The following is an 11,666-nucleotide window of genomic DNA, read 5'->3' as shown; positions in this document are numbered from 1 at the left end:
GATGTTTTTTTTATTTTTGGTTGGTTTTTTTTTTTTATTTTTTGGGGGTGTTTTTTGATTTTGGGTTTTTTTTTTTTTGTTGTTTTTTTTTTTTTTTTTTTTTTTTAATAGGATAACCCTTCCAATAGTCAACACTGTACAAGTAAGAGAAGGTTTCTGAATGTCTTCCACCACACTCAGTGTTTTGGAGACCATAGTCTTCATCTATCTGTCAGGTAAGAAAGTGATTATGTGATATTAACCCCAAAAAGCATCCCTACAGCTCCCCCCCCCATCAGACTGGCATTTAAAAGTGCATTCACAGAGCCTGCAAATCAGGAAGTCTGTTTCAAAGTGGCTGCAAGCTGAAGCTGGCCCTTCGCTCTGCACCTGCACCCTGTCATGAGCAATGTTTGCAACATGCAAATCCCACATTTTCATATCCAAATCCCCCAATCATAAGGTGCCCAGGAGATCCTACTTCCTCTCACTCAAAAATATGAAGGTCCAGTTTAGAGAGCTTTTTTAAAAAAATCTAATCCCCGACAAAACTCAATTAATTCTTAAAGGATTTTGTTAAATGCATGATGACTCAAGGACTGTTAAAATTCAAATTATTACAAGCATAGTCTATGCTAAAACCTTACACTGTAAATAAGGTTGTAAATTCTTATTAATAACATAAGGCAACAAAAAGTCAATAAAGGAATGAAGTTTAAACATTTTATTGGCTCTTTTTTCTTCCTTGAGCAAGAATTATTTCTAATGCAAGACGAAGTGTTAGAAGACGTGATGATCCCCTTTGGCTTTTGCCTAGAAGCTGTTGTGAGGTTTCTTTAACTGCGAGACTTTCATGGTGGCCCCAGTGCTGCAGTACATCTGGCTGAAAAGATTTCCTGTACTTTCCTAAAAGGGTGCTGTTATTGTTCCTGTTGCCCTGGCCATTTCCATAAGCCTTTAAAATGAACCCAGGTCCCATACCAATGTTGCAAGCCAGCATTTTAAAGGTGAGGGGAAACTTTAAAGTCAAAGTTGGATGTTGCAGGTATTCACAGTCATCAGACCATGGGAATCTTGAAGTGTCCTTAATCTGCTTTTACCATGCATTTGAAATAACGGCGCACCCTGATGCTTGCAAACTGTATTCCTTTAGCATAGGAAATAAGAACCACATATGTTTAATATATTAACATGTGCAACACTCACTTGGTACATGTGGCCCACTGATGTGATCATAGGCTTTCCTCAAGTTCTCTCTTCAAATCAGAAAGCAGTATCACCCTTTCACCTCTTATATCCTGAGATCCCACACCTACACCGTGCTCTCCTGCTTATTCAGATAAGACCACTGCTGCACAGGACTCTGGAATTTTGTCCCAGGATGGTGTGTGGTTCTGTTTGTCTGTGTGTGTGCACAAGGGAGGGTGCAATCACTTCTAGAGAAATTGTGGCACAGCCTAAAAATCTGCCACATTCGGGGAAGTTTCTGAGGCTGAGCTGAACGCGTTTGACTTTAGCAGTCTATTGTCCATGGAGGGATCTTGGAGTTTCTGGCAGACACTCCTCAGGCCAGGCCCCAGGTGGCTCATCTTTGAGTGAGAGCAGGGAAAGTGTTCCCCCTCGCTCCTCGGAAAATGAGGAAAAGGCACTGTGTTTGCTGCTCCTTGGTTAAAAGTATCCTTAATGGCCAGGTCTGATAATAGCATCATGAACACATTTCAAAAGGGATTCGCACCTCCAAGTGTAATGTCTCAATAGTGTACAAGCCCCTGAAGGTGCCAGGGGTGTAGGCTGTATGTGCCAAACTGAAGCAGGAGCACCTGCAGCCTCGGCCGGAGGGTGGGCACCTGGGGTGGTGGGCTGGCAGCAGGGGCAGAAGGCAGCTTTGCAGCAGATTGGGGGCTGCAGAGAGGGAACAGGAAGGTCAGGAGGAGTTGGTAAGGTTTGAAGAGGGGGGCCCAGCCTGGGACATCTACCCTTAGCCCATCCCTTTCCTGACCCTACCAACATCCTCCTTCACTCCTTCACTGCCTCCATGGTGGGGCTGTCCCCGCTGTATGCTGCAGCCCCCACGTGGACCCCTGTGCACCTTGGGGCTGGGAGGATGAGGGCAACCAGACTGCAAGGGGGTGGCATTTAAGCTCCTTCTGCCTGCAGGGCAGTGGGCTACCAGGCCTTGACCCACCTTGGCATGGCCACAAGAGGAAGAGCAAAGGGTTGCATCCATAGCATGGGCTTTTCAGGGTCCAGGAGCCAGTTCCTTTCTCCCCTGGCCTAAGCAGAGCAGGTGATCAGACATTACTTACTTGCCTTGGCAAGGCATTACATGCCTTGAGCCTGCTCTGGACTCAGTACAAGACAATAAACATTCATTAACTCCCTGCCCAGCCTCCATGAAAAAAAAAGGCACCTGGAGTAATACTATAATGCTGGCTATGGCATACAGAGAAGTGACTGTCTCTCTCCACTGTATATTTACATTTATTGTTCAAGTTAGCTTTGTAATTAAAATGGCATTAAAAAAATTAAATATCTGGGCTTCCAAGTCCCAGATCTCTTTTTATCCTCAAACTTGCAAGGAAAAGAAAGATTTTTGCAGGGAGTATATTTCTATTCCCAGTTGCAGGATCTCCAGACTTTTTATTGTTTAATTCACGTGCATGTAAATGTAGGGATTGTGCAAGCCTTGGCAGGTGATGCTCTGGAAGTTGTTTCCACTGCTGAACAATTTAAGCAGCTAGGTTTCATAGAGGTTGGCAATCCCTTCCAAGACTGCTGAATCTAGGCCAGGATTTAGGGCAGACCTGCGTGGTGCTATTAGAAAGCATAGGTTGTGTGCAGTTAGCCTGGGAGCTGGAGAGCAGAGAGTTACAGTCCTGCCTGTGTCCAGTGGCTTTAATAAAGAATCCCATTTATATTCATTACCGCAACCAAGTCCTGTCTCTAATCTATCGCAAGGGACACTACAGATACATTATTTCTTTGTAGTCTCAAAATGCTCAGATGGTTTTTAACCTTATTAAATCTAAACCCCTTAAATGTGCTTCTGAAGCAAAACTTTTAGCAATAAGCTTCCCAAAAAGTGCAAGATTTACAAATCAGATTTATGGCTATGTAGTGAGTTAAGTAACATTTCTCTCAGCATATAATTCGCCAAAATTAGATTAAATTCCCTACTTCAACAGAACAGGGAGCATTAGGAACATCTACTGTGCTGGTAGATCAGGTTGTTAGTGCTCTAAGAAACAAGACAGCAAAGTGTTAATCTACATGGATGATTTTCTAATGGTTGTTGCATTTGAGGAAATAATAAAATTTTGTTTGAATTACAGAATGCATCAAAGTCCTCAAGATTTCACACCAACTCTACAGGAATAAAATTGGTTATAATCTCCCAGAGACAGTATCTCCATTTTCTAATAAAAGCCCCAATTCTTTTAAAAGGTCAAACCACAATCCCATGTGCTCTGACCCTATGCAACTACGTGATTGTTTCTAAGTGTGCAGGTACCATCTCAGAATTTCCAAGTAAAGGGTCAGCCTGGGTGTTTCAGAGATACCATGGTACATGGTACAATACAAACGGCAATTTATTTCACACAAAATAAAACATACGTGTGCGGAAGGTAGAGGTATTGATGAATCTAAAACCAAGAGTCAGATCCTCCTAGTCAGATTATTAGGGTTTGGTTTTTTTTGGTCAGAAAATGATGTAAATAATCCTTAGGAGGACAAGAAGACTCAGTGTGACGAAAATAGTATGCTACCAGGTTTTTGCTGACTTGTGTAATAACAGCAAACTTTTTGGTTACAGAAGGAGGAAATACTGCATAGACTGGACTTTGATTTCAGCATTTGGTAAACAGTATGATAATGCAGATGTTTGTTCATTTTTCATCTACATTTTGGGGCCACATGTTTTCAGTCAAGTTTTGGAGACTTACTTTCTGAGCTAAGTGTATTTTTTTTGACTATTATTTTAGGTAGGGCCAGCTGGAAACTAAGGAAGGGGGAACCAGCCTAAAACAACCTCTACACTTGCAGTCATTTTACAGTATCAGTAAAAGAAAAATTCTATGAGAGAGTATAGAATTAGAAGCCAATCAATGGAGCAAGAAAATGGCCTTAGAAATACCAGTGTTAGCATCTCAGAGGCAGTGATTCCTCTGGAAAGAGTTCTAGAGTGGAACCTTCTCCCAGCACCTGGGCCTGGCATTGGGCATGTATATTCTGGCAATTTGGCTGAGTACACCAGCTGAAAAATGAGCAAATCTACACTGTGAAATCCTGCAGCCAGACACAACAGGAAAGCAAAATTGTCTGTCTCTAGGCAGACTGGTACAAAATACAGTCAAGGGATACATTTTCCCTAGACAGAGAAAGTAAAAGTTGGATGAGTGTTTTCTCCATCTGCCTGTTTTCAACAATAGTGTTCAAAGTGACCAGAAAACACTTCAAAATAACATGCAATGTTCCTCTGCGGGCATTTCTACACGTTTTAAGTGCATATTCCTAAATGGGTACATACTGCTTTTGTCTCATGGAACACATAACCTAAAAATGCAATGCTACAGACAACAAAGTGTTTGGTCTCTTCATTGGTATCCTCCACCTACCAGTGACTGGCAATTCCAGGGAGAAAGGATTTCCATGAGTCACAGTGATTTATAATATGAATCCATTTAAAGTACATTGTATTTGTAACTTTTATACTAAATGGAAATGTATTAAAGGCAGTATGAACCAGTGCTCAAATGGATTTACAATATACATCCATATAAATATGAAGTGTCTACAAAAAATCATTTACAGAAACTTTGTTGTTAGGTCTGTATTTCTTTGAGGTCCTTCTACATATTCTTAAAGCAGTAGGTGTTAAAGTATCTACTCTCTAAATTGTATTCTGGCCCATAAGCTTTTAACTTGGAAATAGATCCATCTGCAATGAGGTCTGTATTACTTGAGAGACAATCTTGTTCTAAATATGTATTGCCTTCAAAGCAATAGATATCATCCTTGAAGTCTGGGTTTGTTGATACCTTGACAAATACTTTGAAGAAGGAAGTCTCAGGGTGCATTTGCAAACTTGGCACTTGGCAGAAAAGGGATTGTGAAGACACAAAGTAATGGAGTATCAGGTTCTTGGTCTGGTTTCAGGTGATATCCCAAATGTGTGAGGGGTAAAACTGCTTTATTAGGCTTTCATAGCGATTAATCAGAGGAAAAGCAAGGACACTGGCTCATGTCTGACTTGCACAAGATCCATGGGCATATCCAGCTGCCTTCAAGCAGAACCGACCTCCGAGGGGAAAGGCAGGGTGTATGTCACCACTGCTCATCCCCAGAGACAGCTTTAGGATGGTCCTAACTCCCCTCTGTCAGGGTGTGTGCTCTCCAGGAGCACCTGGTGGCACCTCAGGCCAGAAACCCCCAAAGGGGCAGGCTCCGCTCTGGGGATTCCCTGCTGCAGGAGCCCTGCAGACACCAATCCCTGTCTTCTTTCCTATATGGAAACTTAGGAAAGGGTTGAAATATTTCCAAGGGAATTCTGCCAGATATTCATGTATCTACATTTTCTGCTCACTCAAGGGGAGCAGTGGTAACCAACGTACTAAAAGTCTTCAAATGCTGACAAATACAATTTAGCTTTGAAGGCTGCCAGCAATTCTGTGGTAGTAAATCCCATTTGCAATCAAAGGGTGAGTCATTAGCCTTGACATTTGAGAAATGGAGATTACTATGAATTTATGAAAAAGGTTCCCTAAAATGTTTCCTTAGCAACTGCTGCTGAGGAGCCTGGGGCATCTCGCAGGTCCCTAGGCTCAGAACAGCCGGCAGCGGTGGAGCAGACGGTTTCCTATCCTCTAGCTGTATGTAGCGCTGAGGGTTCACTATCCCTTTCCGCTCAAGTCTCATTTAAGCGAGAGAAAATGGTGTTTTCTTCAATTCAGTTATCTTTACAGAGCTGGCTTAATGCAGCTGAAACTATTGCAATGGGCACAGCTTATTACCCAGCACAGGGGTTTAACTGTAGTGCAATGGGCACAGCTTATTACCCAGCACAGCACCCTACGCAGGTCTGTGGGCAGTTTGGTCAGTTACAAACAGAAGCTTGATGGCACCGTATCAAGCATAAAATTCTGTTTTAAAAGGATTTTTTAAAAAAAAAAGTTAGAAAAAACTCTTAATTTTTCACTTGCCTTCTGTTTCTGAAATACTTTCAGGTCCTCTGCTCAACCTTTTCCTTACAGGCATAAGTGTTAAACATTTCCTTTCATGTTAAGAAGATGGAGTGACAAAGACCTTCCACCACAGAATATTTCTTGACCTGCAGTAAAATCAAAACCATTGACAATATTGTGTATATTATAACTCAGCCTCTTAAATTAAGCTCAACATGGTTAATTTGGTAAGGTTGGAGAAAAATGGTTTTCTCTTCATTTAAATAGGATCCTTGACCGTCTGCCATACCAACAAAGAAAGGTGAGAAACCTCAAGATGAGTGTGTGGGAAAGTGGGAAGGGGGAGAGGGAACAAGGGCACGTGGAGAAGCCTGAGGCTCCGTGGTTGGAGGCAGCAGACACTGGGGCTACACAGAAGGAGGAATCTCTTGAGTGTACTGTAACAACTTCTGTGTCTTGCCTCAGTTAGGTAGGCTGTAAAACCAGGGATAAATAATAGGAGAAACAGGACAATTGCACACTCTCATCTCATGACATCCACATAGTCCAGAGCAGAAGGTTTCTTTGGACCTAGGGAACAGGTCTCAGTGAAGAAATGTGAAGCCACCTCCCTAACACATACTGTATGCTTTCTTTTTGTTGTATTAAACTCATTCCTTTATTAAATGAGATTCTACTTTTCTGCTTCCAGCAGTCAATGTTCTATTCACATGGCTTCCTATGGTGGTAACATCTCATGATTTTCATGTATAAGCAATTTTTTTTTCTTCTAGATGTTCCAAATGTAAGTAAGACTATTAAAGCACCTAGCAGCTTCTAAGGGAAAGATATTACTGCTGGTGTAACCCACAATACAAACATGGACACAAATCACATACACAATTGTATAGCAATTCTACTGCAGAATATTTGCAGGGGAATGGTTCCATTTCTTGACATTTTTGCAAAAAAAAAAAAGAAAGTAGAATATTAATTTTTTTCAAATGAAAAGAAACCCTTCTTTCTTTTTTCCTCTATGAAATGAGACACTCCCCATCTTTCTGTTGCTCCTATGCTGTGTATCCACTGAGAATGGCCTGTCATTCTGCAAACTCTCATGTATTTTACAGAGTCAACATTGCTATTCATCTCATGCAACTGCAGCCAATCTTGGCTGCCAGGTGAAACATGATGTAGAAACAGAGAAGCAGCCTCAAAGAAATACAAGCTCTTAAACCAGGAACGGCTCTGTGGATCAAAAATGCCATTTTGAATTACACCTGGAAATGAAGTGGAGAGCGGCAAAGTCTCCGGAGCAGGGGTGCAACCACGGGAAGGAGGAGCGGTGCCGGGGCAGCCAGTCCCACCCTTGCCTGCTGAGTATTTTGCAGGTCTGCTCTGAGCCCATCGGTTATGATTGGGAGCAGCTGCAAGCTCAGCCCAGTGCAGCGCTCCCAATACGTTCCAGATGATGAATATGATGCAGGCTTACTGGAAGGAAAATATATTTCTGGGGAGAAAAACAATAACTTCTCAAAGCAAGACAATGAAGCTGAACCGACGCTACGTGGGCATAAAATAGAACAGAACTTTCGGGCAATGGTTTTAACTTCTAATAAATCACCCACCTGGAGATCCTTTTGCAAAGTGAGTTTGGATGTATCAGACCCAAAATATTTTCAGAGTTACATAAAGTTGAAAAATTATGCATTTCATCCTTGATTTCTCCCAAAGGGATGGATACTTTGCTCTGTCCTAGCCTCCAAATTTCACGGTTAGCAGAAAGGTGCCTTTGCCACTCCAAACAACACGTGGGCTGCTTCACAGAAGTTAGGCAAAAAGGCTTAGAAACACCACTTGATCCAGTGGGTTTCATTGGCTGAATCTTCAGAGGGGGCTTGATGGAAATTTGCAAAAACATGTCAAAAGTTAAGTGGTGAAAATCAGCTTAAATGCCTAATTTTAATTTTTTTTGTGCTCTTTGTTGTTTCATTGTGGGGAGAGGGAAGAAGCTGTCTTTTTCTCATTTTGTTGGGGAGAAAATGGATGTTGGTGAAAAGAGAGCGCTGGCAGGGACTGGGAAGACGTTGTTTATTCTGTTTTGTTTTCTTTAGAAAGGGGCAACTCTTCTAAAACTGGTGATGATCCAGTTAAAGGGCGACTTGGGGGGAAGAGAAAAGAAAACTAATAATCAGCCTCTAAATGACAAGTTTCCTCTTGAACAAAAGAGCAACAGGAGGCAGTGCAGGCAGGGGGTCAGTGCCCAGGGGTAACCACACCAAGACAATGGCTGAAGAATGTGTGTAGCTCTTGCGACTCCAGAAGCTACTGCCCCAGTAGTTCACCGATGGGCTGGAAGCATCAAACCTCACTTAATACCGGGTGATGTCTCAATGCCACTGCTGGGGTCCTCCAAAGAGGAGGCAATGATTGACTGTGGGTAAAGCAAGCAAGAAGAGAAGGACTGCCCAAGAATCTGGTGCTGATTCTGAGTAACAGGTATTATTGGTATTAGTAATACTCCCAGCTGATTCAGCAGAGCCCCCACCAGCAAAGGGGCTAAAGGTGGGCTTTACAGTGATTTTAACTAGAGATGGAGATTGCTTGGTAATGTCTATGCTTCTCTTACACTGGGTTATCTGTTGGCTAATGCCACTTGTGCTGGATAAATTCAAGCAAGATAATGTTAAACTATTATGAGTGTTCACACAGAAGTTCATTCTGGTTTAGACTAAATTGGTTTTAATTTAAATTCATGTAACTTCTGTGTAGATGAGGCCTATGGCTTGCCATTTTGCAGCAATGGTGAATTTATAGCATATGTGCTCCAAATGGACTATCATGCAAATTCCCTTGGCATTTACTCCAAGTCCAGTTCCAGCTGTCGGTGGAGATGGAGGAGCAGAATGGACCGCTCACATGGCCTCCCATGTAATGCAGATTGGATCTATTGTCAGTCAGATGGACTGGTGGTGTGGGAGCAGTGTGAAGCCAGTTCTTTCACTACATGGTGTGTAAAGCAATGAGGCAGACAAAAGCTGGATTTAAATTAGGGAATATTTCTGCCAAATTTCATTCTCTGAAGGAAAGAAATAAAACATTTAATGCATCTGGCAATGTTTATTCTGTGCACAATGTTCTAGCTGATCATAAAAGAAAAGCTACGTGTGAACATTATCTAGAAACTTCATCATATTCTGGGGAGATGAGAGAGCATGATTCTGCCACGGTCTGAAAAAAGTATTTGACTGAGAAAGCGGATGCAGTTTGGCAAGACAACAAGATGACAAGAGAAAAAGGAGAAAAAAAAAGGTTATTTTCCATTAAGTAGGAGTTACTAGTTACAATCACAGCAAATTCTTATCTGCCACAAAGGCTCCATTTTGAAAATCCTCGGTGTCCTCAACGTCCTGCTCAATGGCCAATGACTTACCACTTTGACTTTTTGCTGCGTATTCAAAGGAAAGCAAGATCTGAATGGTTGGAAAATGCACATTCTGCTCATGCGGTAACTGCATGTGCACAAAAATAAAAGAATTTCTTGCCTGTGCACGGTGAGTATCTATGCCGGTAAGTGGGCAGTAACTCTCATTACGTGCATATTGCTCCTCTGAAGATTTGGCCCTGAATTCTACCAGTGAAGTTCAACTCATGCTTTCCATGACTTTTCCACTGTATCTTCTCAGAAGTTTGTGCTTGAATCATCAATTACCTTAACAGAAATAGAAGACAATGTTAAAAATAATCCAAAGAAATAATGCTAGACAATTTTTAATTACAAATCACTGAAACAGCAAGTATCAACTAATGCAAATGAAAACATAGTTGTGCAATCCAAGTAAAAAGAATGTCAAGAATAACAGCTCTGTAACTAGATTTGGAAAAATAAACAATGCTTTCCTCTTTGCATAATAAATGTGGTGTGGGTAGTGAAAAATAACATTTAAAAAATGCTGTAACATGTTTTTATTTCTACTGGTTCAAAACAAAGTTTGCTTCTTGAAATTAGATGGAATCCAATTGAGGTTCTGTCCTTTCAGAGACTAGTGTGGTACAAGGTAATGCATTAATGACTACCCTATTGATATTGTAATTTTTCTAGTATACATAGAAATTCTCATATTGCAAGTTGCTGGGGCCCTTGATATTTCACAAATTGGGGATCATTAAGAATGTTTTCCATGTCAGAGCTATACTAATTGTGACTGTGTTGATGACATCCACCATTCTACTTAAATTGAAAATCGCTGCTAACTAAAGAAGTTGGACTCTGAGCTTAAGTCCTTGGTGACTGATTTGATTAGTCCATTTGAGTGAGAATAGGGCAACACAGGGGCTATGTTAATGGAACTTAAACAATAGGCCATCACTAATCAGAGACCTCAAGGTTGAAGTGAGGTTAATTGTTATGCGGGTGGTATTTGAAAAGAAGTGTTGACTGGTGTAATGCACTATGGGACTGTAGTATTTGAACATGCAGCCCTAAGGCCAGAGGTTTTGTTTAGTTTCCCAATGAAATTTAAAGCTACATTATGTACATCTCTAAACAACAGCCTATATACTACTGCCTTTTGATACATCACAAGAGCAACTACTAATTGATAACAGAAATGAGCCCCCAGGCATGACATTCAGATCCAAATCTGGTACTGGATTTAAATCCCTTTCTAAAGTTGGTGAGGTGGGAATTGATTGAGTTTTGATTAAACCCTTCATGAAATGCACATACAATATTCAAATGACTGTCCCTGCCCCCAAAAGTTTAGGAAATTCCAAATTCAGATTTTCAGTTTCGCCCTAGAGTGAACATTTGGTGGAAACATATGAGCTGACAACTACAATGTCTTAATGCAAAAACATTTTGTCATAATTATGGAGAACTGTTATTGATATTGCTGTGCAGACATGGATTTATACCTCAACATGAGTGCCACGAGTTTTAGCTAGTTTTCTGAGAAAATGCAGCATGTATGAAAATATCAGTCTTTCGTCCATCCAAAAACTGTGAACCTGTAGAGACAGAAGTCTCAAACTTTCTATGCACTTTGTGGAAATAGTCTTACAGAGGACAGAAATTCTTAGGGAACCAACTGAAAGGGAGGCTGCAGACTTAACAGACAGTACATGTTTTATATACATTAGATTAGCCTGCAATTCAGCGCAATGGAAACAGATCTTGTAAACCAGACCGATACGTGCTTAGGCTGCTCACAACTCCATTTCATGTGGTTCACAGGATTTATTTTTAATTAAGCAGAGTTTGGACCTCTGGGTTGAATGTCTCCACTGCACGTGTGATGAAAAACTTTCTGAAAGGAATGTATTAGCTGTGCACTGGAAGACTTGTGGATGGTGCAACCCTCCTTCTGGTTTGGACTGAAGTACCACTTCAGTGCTGGAGCACGGCTTTAAGCTTAGTTTCCTCCAAAGGAATCTGGTTTGCAACCACGGACTAGTGGATGAAGCTCCTCTGGTGTGAATGCTTTCAAGGAAAAGAATGAGAAGAGGATGAAAAACAACCAAACT

At 41.3% G+C, this 11,666-nt stretch overlaps 1 long non-coding RNA gene across 1 annotated transcript in view; it reads left to right on the top strand.

Annotated features, from left to right (window-relative positions):
* LOC106890220 overlaps positions 1 to 203 on the top strand; it is a 7,130-nt gene extending 6,927 nt beyond the window's left edge. Inside the window, exon 3 of the long non-coding RNA XR_001412478.1 lies at positions 112 to 203. This is a non-coding gene — a long non-coding RNA (uncharacterized LOC106890220). The remainder of the gene's footprint in view (positions 1 to 111) is intronic.
* The last annotated feature ends 11,463 nt before the right edge of the window (positions 204 to 11,666 follow it).

The sequence above is a fragment of the Calidris pugnax genome, unplaced genomic scaffold, assembly GCF_001431845.1.
Source record: "Calidris pugnax isolate Ruff unplaced genomic scaffold, ASM143184v1 scaffold111, whole genome shotgun sequence".
NCBI lineage: Eukaryota > Metazoa > Chordata > Aves > Charadriiformes > Scolopacidae > Calidris > Calidris pugnax.
This window is presented reverse-complemented; position numbering and strand designations above follow the sequence as displayed.